This window comes from Montipora foliosa, chromosome 6 (assembly GCF_036669935.1).
Source record: "Montipora foliosa isolate CH-2021 chromosome 6, ASM3666993v2, whole genome shotgun sequence".
NCBI classification, from domain to species: Eukaryota; Metazoa; Cnidaria; class Anthozoa; order Scleractinia; family Acroporidae; genus Montipora; species Montipora foliosa.
Window position 1 is genome coordinate 13,212,164 of NC_090874.1, and position 15,161 is coordinate 13,227,324.

The 15,161-nt window shown below is 39.9% G+C and overlaps 1 protein-coding gene across 1 annotated transcript in view; it reads right to left on the reverse strand.

Annotated features, from left to right (window-relative positions):
* LOC138006752 (zinc finger protein 709-like) overlaps positions 1-14,505 on the reverse strand; it is a 36,671-nt gene extending 22,166 nt beyond the window's left edge. Inside the window, exon 1 of the mRNA XM_068853261.1 lies at positions 14,452-14,505. The gene's annotated coding sequence lies outside the window, so the exon portion shown is untranslated. The remainder of the gene's footprint in view (positions 1-14,451) is intronic.
* Between the last annotated feature and the right edge of the window lie 656 nt (positions 14,506-15,161).

Sequence of the window (15,161 nt, forward strand, 5' to 3'; positions counted from 1 at the left end):
TTTCTTTGGGCAAATGATTGTGAGCGACGCGATAGCTTTTCAAAGTACGTTAAAAATGCAAATATTTGCCCTTCCGTCGTCAAATATCAATTGACTGGTTACCCATATATTTTAGAAAGCGCCACATGACTTGACCCATATTAAGTTGAAATAGACACAGAGATGATAATTTCGAAATGTTCTAACCTTATTTGCTGCATAAGGCAGATCCAAAAGCCGATTTAACGTGTTTTTCCCGCCATTCGGCACATATAAAGCAGTACAGTTTCCTTCTGTTTACACAATTGATCTACATCGCCAACTGTCATCGTATTTAATGGTCAAATACCATATTTCGGCGCATCTGATCGCCACTGCATCTAACTCAGCAACGGCTGAGTCATTTGTGGATAATTGCTTACTTCGCACAGCGCCAAAATACTACCACATCTGAACGATTGTTGCTTGACCTTGAATACTTTGCAGCGGTTCGTCATTTGTTTGTCACGCAATGCTGTCATCCCAGCCTAGAGGGTAGGGGTAGGGCAATTTCTATCCTGATATATACGTAACCATTTTGAGCACAAAATCTTGTTGAGTGGGAAGAGATTAAATAAAAGAATATAAAGAATGACTATTTTCCCTTTGTCTTCTGAGTTGTCTCCTGTTGTCATCTCTTACGCGACCCGCTACCTACATTGCGTAACACTTTCGGCTTAACCTCGTTCCTAGGTCTTTCCGCGCTGTGCAAAAGCAGCTTCCACAAAACCAAACAGTGCAAACACAAAAAGAAGTCGTTAGTCTTTTTTTCAACTTCGCAGAATTTGTTTTCGAATACTCTCGCGACAGTCGGAGACTTTTGTGCGTCTTTTGCAAAGTTTTTTTTTACTCAAATAGGCCACGTTCGATATATCAATATTCTTACTTGCTCTGAGGCTTTAGGGATAATTATTTTGTAACTTTTTAAAGTTTCTTTTGTCTCTAAATTCCCGAAAGAGACTGGATACAAAGAAGACAACACCAAATATGGATGTTTGTCCTGAAAGCCTTGGGGCCATGTTAGAATATTGACGTGGCATACTGCTTTTCGCAACATACCGGTAATCATACCGTTACCAAACCCCGGTACCAAACGCATCATCTTGCGCGCGCTCGACAACAGACATTTTTTTAAAACTGACAAATCTTCACAAGCTTCTCCCCAATTTGCAGTTTTTCTTACGCGTTCGAAGTCACCCGATCTCCGCACGGAAACAAAATGTCACAAATTAATGCCTGAAGCGTTTTGTGAGATTCCGCCATAACAATTCAGAGCTGATGAAGGAAACCTAGTACCTAGGTGCACTGCTGGATAAGGAAGGCGTGGCGACCAAAGACATACAACAGAGACTAAGTAACGACAGACAAACTGTCTACAGGTTGCGAAGAATTTGGGACTGTAACGAAATTAGCAGGAAGACGAAAGCTCAATTGTTCAAAACAATTGTCAGAGCAGTTTTGATGTATGGCTGCGAAGCTTGGAAACTCACGAAAACAGAAGCAAAGAAGCTGGACGCTTTCCAATACAAATGCATGAAACGCATACTGAGAATAAGATGGCCACGGACCATCTCGCACCAACAAATCCAGGAGACCACAGGAGTGAACAGAACGAGTGATGAGATCAGACGCCGAAGATGGAATTGGATCGGGCATATATTGAGGAAGAACAGAGAGGAGCACTGTGTTACAGCATTGGAGTGGAGGCCAGAGGGGAGGAGGAGACCAGGTCGACCAAAAACAACATGGAGGAGAATGGTTGAAGACGAGTAGCTGGGTGGCAATCATGGACGACTGTCAGAGCTTTAGCAGCAAACCGAAGTGGATGGAAAGAGAATGTCAAAGCCTTATGTGCCTTATGGCACGAAGAGATATAGAGATAGGCCGTTTTTATACTAGAGACGCATAATTCGTCTGGGACGAACTTGGGCAAACATTTTTTCTGCGTCTGTTAAATTCGTCTAGTATAAAGACGGCCACAAGACGTATTATGCGTCTGGACGAAGAATTTATTTTAGTGCGTCTTCGAAGACGCACTAAACTGGAAAGTTCGTCCAGACGCATTATGCGTCTGGTGCCCGTCTTTATACTGGACGAAATTAACAGACGCAGAAAAAATGTTTGCCTAAGTTCGTCCAAGACGAATTATGCGTCTCATATAGTTCGTCCCGTCTTTACACTAGACGGATAACATGAGAGACAAATAATTCGTCTGGACGGATTATGCGTCTCTAGTATAAAAACGGCCATAGAGAAGGAAAGCCATACGAAAGACAAAGGAGACATTGGATTAGACCGGGAAGAGCTAGCGCGTGGTGGGACTTCTTTGTGAATGTAGTGGTATTAACTGAACATTTATTTCACATATGCACAATCCTAGGTCCAACTCGTTCTTATCGTTTTCCAACGTTTTAGTTTGGACAGATGAAACCAATGGGAAAATTAAACGTTAGTGTGGGCGAGAATATTTTGCTTCGTTTTCTTCGAGATAAAAACGCTTAAGCTTTACTGTGGCCGGGGCCCGAGTTAGAGCTCTTTCGGGGCGGGTTTCGGGGGTCTTCGTCTCATTCCCTTTTAGCATAAATCAACTAGTGGTTGAAAACTTTATCTAAATCCTCTTCACAGACACTTTGAGAACGCCAAGAGGCGGCCGTCATTAATTTTGTTAGCTGCTACACTAAATACTATCCATCACAGAATAGATAGTAGCGTAGCCAATCAAAGAACTGCACGCAAGCCCAGACTAAAAATGGAGGAACATTCAACAAATTGTTTCACTTATTTTACAGTGCGACGCGCCATACCGTGGCCACCCAACAAACATTTTTACAAGTTAGCTACTGATCAAGATACGCGAATTTGATTGACAGACACACCTCCATAGAAAGTTTCAACGCGCAAGAACCAAATGGAGGCTTGTCTGTCAATCAAATCCGCTCACACTGATTGGCTAACTTGAAAAAAATGTTTGTTGGGTGGCCACGGTAAGGCGCGTCGCAGTGTTAGAGTGCCCAATACAAAATATGGAAAGCAAAATAGGAATATATCGAAATCAAATATTTATATTTGTTTTACATTCTTTTTATTTGTTTGATTTTATTATTATTATTATTATTATTATTACTATTATTATTATTATCATTATTATTATTATTATTATTATTATTATTATTATTCTTATTATTATTACTATATACCCCTACCGGTGTAGCTACCTACTAAAATGATAGCATTGCATGACGACCAAATAACGAACGCTGCAAGATTGTGCTGCGGGCGCCGACACTCTTGGGAGCAAAGGTAAAAGGTCGCAATCAAATGTAATATTTTGGTCAACTTGGTGTAGTACGTACAACGCAAACAACTATCCACGAATTGCTTAGCAGCTGTTGACTTAGGTAGATGCAGTGATGATTATATGCCGCGAAAGAAGATCACAGATTCATGATATTCGACCACTGATTACGTTGACAATTGGCGATGTGCATTAGACGTTGTCTAAACAGAAGCAAACTTTGACCGCTTAAAGGCGACGAATCGTGAAAGAAACACTTTAAATCGGCCTATGGACCTGTCTCTTACTGCCAATAAGGTTAGAAAATTTCGAAATTATCATCTCTGTGTCTATTTCAACTTAATATGGGTCAAGTCATGTGGCGCATGCTAAGATTTACGTGTAACCCGTCAATTGATATTTGACGACGAAGGGCAAATATTTGCATTTTTAACGTACTTTGAAAAGCTCTCGCGTCGCTCACAATCATTTGCCCAAAGAAATTTTTACAGGAATCTGTAGAACATTCTTCGGCGATTCAACCACCAGAAGCTTAATCCATTTGAAGGTTTCGCACATGATGAAAATTAATTATATTTACGAAGTACTTTTAAGTGAATGAAATACATGTCTTCGAAATTTAATTATTTTCCACCCAAAACAACAGCACAACATTCACTAAAATCGACCAAGCACACATTTAAGCATTGCACAAAAATATTTGAGTGTTCTAAAGACGGAAGAATAATGTTGTTTTCCATGCGAGACTCTCAAAGTTGTTTAATAAAATAGTGCGTGACATGGCGATTTTAACGGAATTTGATAATTTGCATATTTCTTTGAAATAACAGGATATTTTGCCGAAAAAACTATCCAGTAGTTTTTGTCATGCCCTAGCCTGTCTACCATAAAAATATGAGCGAAATCGAATTTTCGACCCTTGCCGAGTTGTGTTTGATAATTACGGGCAGGGACTCTTATGATCATATTAGCTGGAAAGGTCTAAAAATATTTCGGTCTGTTAAAGCGGCGTTGCACAAATACAATGAAGTTTTATGCTTCTAGTCGTGGGCTAAAAGTTTAAGTAACATTTGCTATTGAAGTTTATTAAAACGGAAGACCTAAGATTAAGTTATGAAAGTCTCTCTCTGTCTATCAATTAGATGTATTAAAATTAAATCTGGTTACTCAACAGCAAATAATTGTATTCTCTCCAAGAACTATTACGAGGTATATTCTAAAATAAAGAAGTCAAATCTTTGACGCCAAGAACTTACTAGAGGATTCTTTGCCTGAAGAAATTACATTAAGATTGCTAACTAATCTTTGATTTACTTTTTTTGCTAACATGAAGTATCCAAGCAAAGAGAAGGTGGTTCCGCGGATTGTCGGAGTAGTCCTTAGTGGCCAGGGTCATCGTCCTAACCGAGAGATTACGGTCACCATTGTGGTTGTGGTGGTCACTCGTCCGCATTCATTGTGGCTCTGGATGATCATCATGCATAGTGCCCATGGTACTCCAGATGTTTACGGTGGTCCCAGTAGTCATGGTAGCCACGTTGTTCCCAGTGCTCACGACAATCGTGGTAGTCACGGTCGTTGTAATGGTGAAGATTGTAATGCCGATCATGGTTGTAATATGTCCATGGTCATAGGTCATTCTTAATGAGAGCAAACCGAGGTCGCTTTCCTGCAATTCTCTTGGTATTTGCGTTTGTTAGCCAAAATGAAATATCTAATGAGAAACCTACCTTGGAATAAAATCCAAAAACACAAGTAGTTGTTAAAGCTTTCAGGCCATTTTGATTGCCTTTACCATCAAGCACTGGGGAACTAGCCTTGCATTTTATTGCAAAATAATTCTTGTTATCTCCCATTTGATATTCATACTGGTTACTCATTTTGGTGCTCGCACTATTTTTAAAAAAAAATTGTTTAATTGACACAAATATACAACAATGACAAGAATAACATGAAGTACCCATTTAACAAATTTGACGAAATTTATTGTCAATAACAGGACAGACGCATGAAAAACTGACACCAATTTGTTTTTTACAGTAACAAAAAGACAGAGGGGTTAAAATAAGGTCAAAGCACGAGAAGAACGCTAGACAAAAATGCAAGAAAATTCAATTTTATTCAATCTGACGCACCCAAATTCATAAGTTGCCTCGCTCCCTTATTGGTTAATGAAAAAAAAAGAGACTTTCTATTGGTTAAAAAGTGACAGATCGAAGTTTCACAAAATTTTGCATAAATTAAGTTCTTCGAAACGCATAAATTATAAATTTATGTGTCTGTCCGCTTATTGACCATAAAAAATTAGCCAATAAGCTCTCGAGAATTTTGCAGTCATTGTAAAAAATGCTGTTTACAGACGCAAGATTACAATCTGCAGATTACATCTCTTCTCTGAGTGTATTTGCGTGTTACAATGCTACCGGAAGAGAAAGAGAAAGAGAAAGAGAACAGAGAAAGAAAGTCCTTGGAAAGTCCACTCCCGAAAAAACATTCTTAAGGAATTTTTTAGCAGGAGCGATCTCTTTTAGAATGATGAGTCTTTCATGCAGCCGCAAAAGGAAAGTCTGGAAACAAAGCTCATCCTCCGGCCCATGCACCAGCACAAAAAATATAATATTTTGAAGCAAGAATAAAGTGATTTAGTGTTTGCCCATCAGTCGACCTAACGTGACATCTGTATAAGAGTTTACTTGAATTTAACAAGACCTGTTCTCGTGTTTTTTCATACCATCAAGACTAAGGCTATGAGAGACTAAGAGGTGGTCTAATATTTGCTTGTCGCTTTTGCAAAGGGTGGAGCGATCACTGTTTTTTATGCCATCTCGGTATAAGCTCGCTTGAGTGGGTAATATGTTCTGTAAAATCTTGTACTGAAACATTTGAAGCTTTACTTCTTGGATGCCACCTTCAACTAAATTGGGTAACTACCTTGAACTATATTGGTCTAACTTAAGTTTCATTCTTTTAAAATTTTTTTACTTTATAACGAAAGTAGTAATTTCATTTTTAAGTGGTTAATGATTTCCTTTTAAGATAACAGTTGCACACAGGTAATGCAATCTGCTTAAAGAAAAGTTTGTAAATAGCCAACACTTCAACTCCTATCAGTACTAATGGTTGGCTCTGGCATGTGACTCTATCTAGTCTCAGCCTCTTCTGTGTTCAAAGGGAGACCAGCATGTCACTGGTACGAGTCTGCAAGTCACAATTTGGAAGTTAAGATGATATTGAATGAAACAAACAAAATAAATTTGAAGCGCCGGTTATAGACGAAGGGGTAAAGTGATCCTCACTCTCATCTTAAAAATTTAAAGCACTTTTCTCTCATAGACAGCCACATATGACGTCGAGTCAAGGAATCGAACCCAGGCCACATTAGTGGGAAGCGAGTGCTCTCACAACTGCGCCATTCCTGCACATTTTTGACTGTGACAAGAAAATCTTTTTGATACTTGTTTTTTTCGATATGGAACTGCGCAAGACGGGATTTTTTATGAGCACCACAGTCATTCTCGCCTAGTACTCTGCACATTTGTTGAAGAAACCCCAGTGAAAAGATATAACACTTTACCACACTGTTTTATTTACTAACCCAAAATCAAACTAGTGTACTGATATATTCGTAGAACAAGGCTGTGAGCTTGGCGGGCATAGATTTGAGATGTTGTCAGATGACGTTTCCGTGTATGACTCCCTTTGGTACCTAACAAATCTTTGATTTAATTAGAAATCCTTTACAATCTTGTCTTTTCTTTTGAGTAACAACAACAGCAACAAGATTTATGTTAACATTTACATATGACATATTTTGGATTTCATAATCCTAAAGAAAACTATTTCGTAAAGTGAAGTTCATATGGTGGCAATGCACACTTGACCTTAGAAACAGAATGTGACTGCCTGGAAATTTGCCAAAGTAAGGAAACAAGTTTTTCCTCCAGGAACACTTCGATATGCAACAATTTGGTTGTTAAGATGCATTTGCAGAAAATGAGAGGTGCTATGCTTAGTGGAGCAGGAATCACCTACGATGGTTTCTCCTAATTAATGTATGGTACAGGTAACAAATCTTCCATCAGATCTAAGCGAGTACCAGGAATTGCTTGAGCTCAAGGTTCATTTTCCCATGAAAGGGAATTTAAGGAGAAGTGTTGGTTGTTGATAGATATTTCAGTTTTGTGCAGATAATCGTATTGAATTCTGGCTTCAGCATAAAATCTCAAAGGACATATGCACTCGCCAACTTGTCCTTTGCGTCGTCTACCTTTTTTTCCTTGAGATACTCTCGAAAAACGTTGAGTGCAACTCTTGTTCCTTTCTTAGTATTCTCGCTGTTTTTTTGATCAACTAAAGGTGTCAAAGCATTCTTTGACTGATCGCGGAACCGATCTGCCATTTTCTCACAAGAGCGTGGTTTCATTTGCGCATGAGCATAATATTATTTGCAGAAAAACAATAGTGTGAATGCATAATTCATTTGCCCTGTATGCATAATGAAGTACGGACCTGTGCGGAAATTATTCCGAATCACCTTGTGGGGAACCTTCTGATACCAGATTTAACAATACAACACCTTCCAGCAGACTGATCTCTCACTTGAAATACAGCAATTAACTTTCTTACCTTCTTTAAGACAGTTTCCGATCACAACAGCTTGGACTAGACTATGGAATGCCCGGCCACTAAAATCTGGAACTTAAAAACCTGCTCCCGAGGTCCCGCAGTTATCTATTTTTACAGTCCGTATTAAACGCGGACAGCAGACAGCAGACAGCGGACTGGGTATAAAATGAGGACTGAAGGTTGCGGACTAGGCACAAAACGCTGTGAAAAAGGCACAGAGCAACGAAATGGCGACGGGTTGACGACGTCATGAACTGAAGTCCGACTACAGAATGATGAAAAACATGTTTCGCGTCATAATTATCAACTATAGCGCTGAAGTGGATTTTTTTGGCTTCTCAAAACGACGATCAATAGCTCAAGGTTTTAGTTAAAATTGAAAAACGTTTGTATGTTGTATTTATTAGAGGTAAGACACGAAAGTAATTAATGAAATCCTTCGTGGGTCACCATCTTTATGTTTGTTTATGAGAAATTTGAAGGACTTCAGTGGGAGATGCTGATTTCAACATTGTTTTTTTTTGACCCGATACCACACAAAAATAACTGGAAGCGCGAATATATATTGAACATCACGCAAAGCGAGACCAAAACTATCTCGACCCGATCTGCAAGCGTTATTTTCCCACGAAGAATGCACAAATATTTACTCATTGCGCATCCCGTGCACATGACGTCATGTGCCCTGCCAATCATTTACATATCTTCGGAACAGACGCCACTGTGATGTTTGGACGGGGGTCTCTTTATCTAATAGCAAAATTAATGTTTTGTTGCTATTGATACAACTTTTTGTTCGCCTCAGTGTCGCACGGGTCCGTCTGTAAACAGCACTCGACCAAGAGAACAACTGTCACAGTCCATGTCCTGATTTACGCGTACACACTACCGACTTTATCTGAAGCCTCTTACGCAGACGTTGGGAGTAAAGATTGCATGACGAGCTAAAACACTCTTCGTGTGTGTTGAATCCATCGGGCCATCCTAGCTCGAACTACGACAACAACAGTCAGAGGCCTTGAATATAAAAGATGGAAATACAAGAAGAGTTCAAGTTTACGCCAAAAGTGTTTCCGTTCTTCCCTATAACAGTTTTTCCACTCCCTCCAGTGTTTGAGTTGATTTGCGTTAATTGTTGATTTCAGTTCAAAATGTTCCAGATTATGTGCTCCTGCGCTAGAACGACTAGACACATAAATAAAGTTCATCCCCTTTCCTTTCCTTTACCTTTTTAAATTCGTGAAGTAAAATATAATTCTATTTCGTCATAGGACTACGTCACTAAGGAGTCATGTGAGATATGCGCAAGTAAATGAAGTGTTCAGTTGCCCGCGTAGTTTTTGTCTGTCGAAATTTTACAAGCATGGTGAGAAACTTGGATTTGGATGAAATCCTGCCTTCTGACGCAAATGAAACGGCTTTGTTGGATGACCATGGCGATCGAGACAACGAGGAAGAGATGCCAAAAGTGTTAAAGAATTTAAGCCAAATTCTAACGAGCATGTCCGCATCCATGTTGTCCATGGAGAAATCGTTTAAGCGAATAAGGCGGGATGACCCGTCTGAAGCAGAGGAACCGGTAAAGAAACGACGCAAAAGCTGAACGGAACATGGAAAGGATGCTGAAAGCGATCTCAGTGACGGCGAAACGCTCCTTAAAACGACAGAACCCCACGTCGACACGGCCACAGAGGGTAAAACAAGCGTCTCAGATGCTCGACACGAGGATGACGCTTTGCTGACCGAAATCTCTCAAGATTTTGATCAAGACGAAGACATTGGTCCGAATATTAATCAGCAACTTGCTGACATTATCATCAAACGTTGGTCAGCTAAAAGATGGAAAATACAGTCGACCAGGAAACTGCGACAGGCTGATTGTTCCTCATGTTAACACGGAGATTTGGGACAAACTTGACAACAAACCAGACAACAGGACCTTCGCGCCTCGTCACTACAAAAGTCAATGCAAAAGTCGGGGTATTTTGCCTCTGTCCACAGAAACGCAAGTGCAATTGAGGCAGAAAAAACTGCCGGAGCTTGATAAGCTAGTAAAACTAAATACAGATGCGTTGGCAGTGCTAGGCCACACGTCGGGTGAGCTATCGTTGCGGCGTCGTGACGCCATACTCACTTTGCACAAACACTAGAGCAGTTTATGTGCCTCGGACGTCCTGGTAACGTTGCTATTGTTTGGCGATAATCTGTAATCACGATTAAACGACATTCGGGCCTCGAACAAGATAAGTAAAACCACTTTCCCTGAACGACATAACCAAGGGAAAGCAGGCCGCTTCTCGAATAACAACAATGCTGTCTCGGATAACAGACAACGACGAGGAGAAAACTTTTTGTTTAAAGGCCGCTACTGGAAGCAGTACCCGCCAAAATCATTCCCCAAGTTGAAGAGAAACTCACAAAAGAGGGGAAATCAGGGAATATCAGTGGCAGTAAATACAGCAGATGAATTGATTTTTAAAACTTTACAGGTAAGCAATTTAGCCGAGAATATGTCTAAGGTGATACATTATTTTATATTGAAGATGCGGCTTCGTTCAAAGCTGGCCAGTTGTCACGTAGACTGTGCGAATGGCGCAAAAAAAATTCTGACGCAGAAGTCTTGCGCACAGTTGCTGGGGAGAAAATTGAGTTCACTTCTCCGCCGCATCAGACATGTTTCAACAGAGAAAAATAGAAATTCAAAAGAAATTCAACATTTATTGGCCAAAGAAGTTATTGTTGAGTTTGTTTCGGCGCAGAGTGATTTTATCTCCCCCATATTTCTCCGGCCCAAAGATGATGGGTCACATAGATTAATCCTGAATCTGAAAAGTTTAAATAAAAATGTGGTGTGTAGGCATTTTAAGATGTATTCAATTTGGACTGCTCTTAGCTTAATGTAACCAAATTGTTATATGGCATCTGTGGATTTACGGAATGTGCCTCTAATGTTATTGGCACAACATTGCTGGGCAATCTCGGTTTTGTTCTTCACCCTAAAAAATCAGTTTTCATACCCACAAAAATTCTAGTATTTCTGGGGTTTGTTTTGAACTCAATCCATGTGACAGTATCACCTACTTTAGACAAGGCAAACAAGTGTGAAGACAGTTGTAACTCAAATTCTGTCATGTAAAAGAGTGTCGATTCGTGAGGTGGCACAAGTTGTGGGCCTCATCATATCTAGTTTTCCTGGGGTAATGTATGACTCTCTGCATTTTCGCATTACAGAACATGAAAAATCTTAAGCCCTTACACAAAAATATGAGAATTTTGATGCCTTTATGAGCTTGACACCATTTGCTAGAGAGGAGCTTCAGTAGTAGATCGATTGTATAGATACTGCAGTCAATAAAATAGACAGACCTGACCCACAAATCACCATTCGTACTGATGCATCTACACAAGGATCCCGGGGGTGGGCAGTAAATGACCTCTACAGGGGGGCTCTGGACAGCTACAGAGAAGGAAACCCATATCAACTATCTTGAATTATTGGTTTACAAGCTTATAGACCACTAGTACCAGGAAGACATGTTAGAGTCCTGGTTGATAACACAACAGTTCAGGTTATAGCTAATAAAATGGGCACCAGTCATTCAACTAAGTTGAATTTCTTAGTTAAAACTATTTGGGATTGGAGTATTGCAAACAATATATGGCTCACTGTTGCCTGAATTCCGGGGAAAGAGAACATTGAGGCAGACTCTGAATCTCGAAAATCTAGGCGTAACAAAGAATGGTGCCTTAACAAAACATTATTTCAGCAATCGTGTGCACAACTTTGTTTTACCCCGAATCTTGATCTGTTTGCCTCTCACGTTAATTATCAAGTCAAGCCATATATTTCATATCATCCAGACCCGGAAGCTTTTGCTGTCAACACTTTTCACTTGACATGGAGTAACTACAAGTTTTATGCTTTTCCTCCACTTAACATAATAAGCTTAGTCCTACAGAAGATTCGGAAGGAACAATCAGACAGGATTTTGGTTATACTCAAGTGGCCCACCCAGATATGGTGGCCAGTGGCAATGAAGATGCTCGTCCAGGCACCAGTGGTTTTGCCGGCGACCGAGAGGACATTTTATCTGCCCAGTCACTCAAACGAAAAACACCAACTTCACCAGATACCATCCCTACTGATGTGCCACTTACCCGGAAACAACTCCAAAACAGAGGCTTTTCTTCAACAGGTACCAATAACATGGAAGCATCTTGGAGATCAGGGACCCGAAGGCACCTTGTAAAAATTGAAGCTATGTAATGTTTAAAAAACGAGCAGCAGTGTTTTATCGGGGTTTAAAAACACGAAGCGTAGCCGAGTGTTTTTAGACCCGATAAAACACGTACTGCGAGTTTTTTGAACGGCTTAAAAAACATTCCACAAAGAGCGTGTCCCTCTGGACTCAAAACAATGGTTCAAATTGTAAGAGGTGAATATTAGTATACAATAAAACAAGCTATGCCTTATTAGTATTCTTTATATAAAGAATACTAACGAGGAGTGTTTTATCAGGATATAAAGCTCATTTAGGCTGTTAGGCTCATGAATTATTAACGATTTTTTTAAACTGTAGTAAAAGAGAAGTTAATCCAATTTCGCCAACTGTTTCAGAAGGTGTAAACTATATAGGAGAATTATATGATGAAGGTATAGGCTATAGTGGACTTAACACGGCCCGGAGTGCATTATCTGCTATAATTACTCTGTCAAACAACAGATCTTTTGTGGACCATCCTAGTGTGCCTAGATTTATGAAGGGAGTCTATGAAACTAGACCAAGCCTCCCGAAATACCAAGAAATTTTTGGATGTTCGTACCGTCCTTGATTTTTTACAAACTCTACCTCTTGTTTAAGGACTCACCCTTAAGAACTTAACTATGAAACTTACTATGCTTTTGGCTCTGATCTCAGCCCAAAGATGTCAAACATTGAAAGCATTATCTATTGATTACCTTAAACTTGGGCACAAAGAGTGCATTTTTTGCTTCACACAATTGCTAAAAACATTTAGACCTGGAAACCACCAAAGTCCATTAGTGATTGAATCATTCATTCCTAATGAAAAACTCTGCCCTATCAAAGTACTAAAAGAATACCTTGAACGAACAAAAAACTAACATGGAGGTACATGTAACACTCAGTTGCTAATTAGTTACCAAAAGCCACATAAGGCAGTCGCCACAGATACACTATCTAGGTGGCTTAAAGAGGTACACGTATTAAAGCAGTCTGGTATTGAGAAGTTTACTGGACACAGCACAAGATCGGCCTCATCGTCGGCAGCAAAATGGCTTAATGTGGATATTGCAACCATTTTGCAAGCGGCTGGCTGGGCTAACGCCTCAACGTTCAATAGGTTTTATAAAAAGCCCTTACAAACTGACGACAATTTTGGTCAGGTTTTGTTAGATTCATGTATACAGAAAAATCATTGGGCGAATATTGTGCTATTATTGTACACTGTCAAATTTTTTATTATATTGTTTGTTGGGTTTGCCTCTTTGTAGGTTTGTTTTGACCCAAGCCCTCAAGCTTGTGATCCCAACACTTTGAAACTCTCACATGACTCCTTAGTGGTGTAGCCCAATGACAAAATAGAATTTAAAAATTAAACAAGACTTACCTTAAGTTGAAGTTTGATTGTAATTCTATGAGTTACTGGACAAGGAAACTAAGGAGTCACCTATCCCAAACTATTTTCTTGATGTGTGATAGGGATTTTGTTTCCCTACCCTAAACACTTTTTTACTGAAGACTGAACACTTGATCTGCGTGCGCATATCTCACATGACTCTTTAGTTTCCTTGTCCAATAACTCATAGAATTACAATCAAACTTCAACTTAAGGTAAGTCTCGTTTGATTTTTAAATTTTGAGATAAAATCTCTACTCTTATTTTCTCTAGCTTTGTCGATGTTGTAACTGAGCATTTCTGTGTACGTGACAATATTTTGACATGGAATAAGAGTACTCAAGGCCTTTCTTTAAAATCTGGATCTGGGCCAGAACAAACATAGTTTTGTTCTATGATCCGTTTTTTAAAACTTGTTTCATATCTAGTCCGCAGGCAGTCCGCGTTTTGTAGCCGGCCCGCAGTCCGAGTTTGATACCTGGTCCGCATTTTATACCCGGTCCGCAGTCCGCAATCCGCGGTCCTTATTTTATACTGACCGCCTATTTTTATTCTTCCGATACGGTTTGCGTCCTACAAAACACAACCCCTAATAACGCAAACAACGCAAGACCACAGTAAAACTCAATTATTACTCGAAGGAGTTACGCCCGAACGAACACAAAGCAAGAAAAGAACACAGTAAATTGACACCCGATTATTACACGCTCTATTAAAAGAGTTGCGCCCGATCAATGTGTCCGGCTGCCAGATATCTAGACACGGCCATGATCATTTCCGAGAAGGAAGAAGCAGGCAAACAAAGATTTAACAGTACAACACGTTCGAAGAGACCGATCTCTCACTTAAAATGCAGTAACAAACTTTCTTACCTTCTGTTAGATAGCTTTCGCTCACAACAGCTCGGACCTTCAGTTGACTCCTTCGCAATGGTCATGCCATTCTGACCAGCGGACTTGAGAGAAGGGAGAGGACGTCATGTTTGCAACTCTGTCCATGAGGGAAGACGTGGACTGGTGAGGGGACGCAAAAGCAGTGGTGAGAGCACTCGCCTTCCACCAATGTGGCCCGGGTTCGATTCCCAGAGTCGACGTCATATGAGGGTTGAGTTTGTTGGTTCTCTACTCTGCACCGAGAGGTTTTCTCCGGGTTACTCCGGTTTCCCCTTTCCTCAAAAACCAAAATTTGATTTGATTTGCGTTAACTTGTTAATTTCAATTTACATGTACAGTGTCCCCGATTAGTGCTCTGCGGCGCTAGAAGATTAGACACTTAAATAAAGTTCCTTTCCTTTCCTTTTACTATTTTGCTTGATCAAGTCGTCTTGTGTTTCGGATTTGCATTTATCTCGATTCAATTTAATTTCTATATTCACGCTATTCTCAGTATTTACAGTAACAAATATCTAATTTAGAAAGAAGCAGATATCAAGCTAGGGAAAAATATGTTATCCTCAAAGAAACTGATCGCTGTTGCTCTTGTACGGACGGTGTACAAAGTCATGACGTTTTACAGACGGGTTTCAGCGTTTGACACCATCGAGTTCAAATGATCATGGCATGAGGCTGAAATTTCCGTTGCT